Source organism: Muscardinus avellanarius (genome assembly GCF_963383645.1).
Source record: "Muscardinus avellanarius genome assembly, chromosome: X".
NCBI lineage: Eukaryota > Metazoa > Chordata > Mammalia > Rodentia > Gliridae > Muscardinus > Muscardinus avellanarius.
In genome coordinates this window covers 49099705-49101613 of record NC_137792.1, presented here as the reverse complement: position 1 = coordinate 49101613, position 1909 = coordinate 49099705, and positions in this window count along the sequence as shown.

Genomic DNA, 1909 nt, shown 5'->3' with positions numbered 1-1909 from the left:
AAACTGAGAGAGCTGAGTAGTTCTTTCTTGGTGTTAGAAGTGGTCAACATGCTCCAGATACCAGCTGACTCTGAAACCAACAAGACTTTACTATCTCTGATGATCCCCTCTGTCAAAGCCTTTATTGAAGTGTAGCCCCTAAGGTTTGAGTATGTTTACAGGGGTATTATAGAACTCTCAGACCACCTCCAGAACTCAGTTGTGCTGTTAACATAACAATCTCACCACCTCGTTTATCATCTATGAACTTTAATATAATTTCTTTTTCTTTTTCTTTACTTTTTTGTAGTACTGGGGATGGAACCCAGGGGCATTGTACCTCTGAGTTATATCCCCAGCCCTATTTTCTAGTCTTTTTAAAAAAATTATTATTATCATCATTATTATTATTGTTATTATTATTATTATTAATTTGTGGGCCTGGAGATGGAACCCAGGGGTATTGTACCTCTGAGCTACACCCCCAGCCCTATTTTCTAGTCTTTTTATTTTTTATTTTTTTATTTTTAATTATTATTATTTGTGGGCCTGGAGATGGAACCCAGGGGTATTGTACCTCTGAGCTACACCCCCAGCCCTATTTTCTAGTCTTTTTATTTTTTATTTTTTTATTTTTTTATTTATTTTTTTTTTTGGCGGGCCTGGAGATGGAACCCAAGGGCATTTGACCTCTGAGCTACACCCCCCTTCCCTATTTTTATTCTTTATTTTGAAATAGGGTCTCACCAAGCTTCAGAGGGCTTTGCTAAGTAGCTGAGGCTGTCCACAAATTGCAATCTTCCAGTACCAAATGCTGGGATTATAAGCATGCACCACCATGCCTGGCTATTTTTTTTTATTTTATTATTATTATTATTATTTTTGGAGGTGCTGGGGATGGAACCCAGGGACATTCTACCTCCAAGTGACACCCCCAGCCCTATTTTTTATTATTTATTTTAAAACAGGTCTCACTGAGTTGTGAAGGGTCTCGCTAAGTAGCTGAGGCTGACCACGAATCCAATCTCAGCCTTCTGAAAACTGGGATTAGAAGCGTGCGTCACCATACCCAGCTTTCAAATGATTTTTGAGAAGACAAAGATCAACTGAATTTCGACAGAAACTGTGAGCTTACATATTCTATTACTCTCATGGAATTCTTTTTTTGTTTTGTTTTATTTTGTTTGTTTGTTGGTTGGTTGGTTGGTTGGTTGGTACTGGGGTTCTTGGAAGCCCTTCTACCTCCAGACTACACTCCCAAACCTTTTTTTTTTTTTTTTTTTTTTGTAAACAGGGTCTCTTAAGTCATTGAGGCTGGCTCCGAACCAGCGCCATCCTCCTGTTTCCGCCTCCCAAGCACGGGGATTATAAGCGTGCACCACCACACCGGCCTCATGGAATTCTTTTGAAAAACACATTTACCATAGTTTGATTAAGTGCATGTGAGGGGATAGTTTGATTTCTTTCAGTTGGTATTTTCAGGGCTGCCCTGCTCCACATATTACTGTCACTACCACCACTGACTTCATTCTATTGTTCCTTTTTCCTCATTTTCTGTCACTGAGTATAGAATTAATTTTGACTGGTTTCTCACTATGTGAACCCACCTAAACTGCACAGATTATCTTCTTGTTGCTTGTTTTACAACCTAAGAACAGCTTGATGTCAATTAGACTTGACTTTAGTTTTCTTAGCATTTTAATCCCAGAAAGGTATTTCAAAGTTCATAATGTTATTTGGGAATGGGGTAGTAGGAAACAGATTCAATGAGGTTTTTTTCTGTAATAAATGCATTCTTAATGTGTGCAGTCATGACTAAAATGTACTCTTTAAGTACTTTCTTAAAGAATAGTTTCTATGCACCAGAAAGTACTCTTCTAAGTAAGTTGATGACCATGGCTCTTCAAAAATGTTTGATGTTCAAGGTATA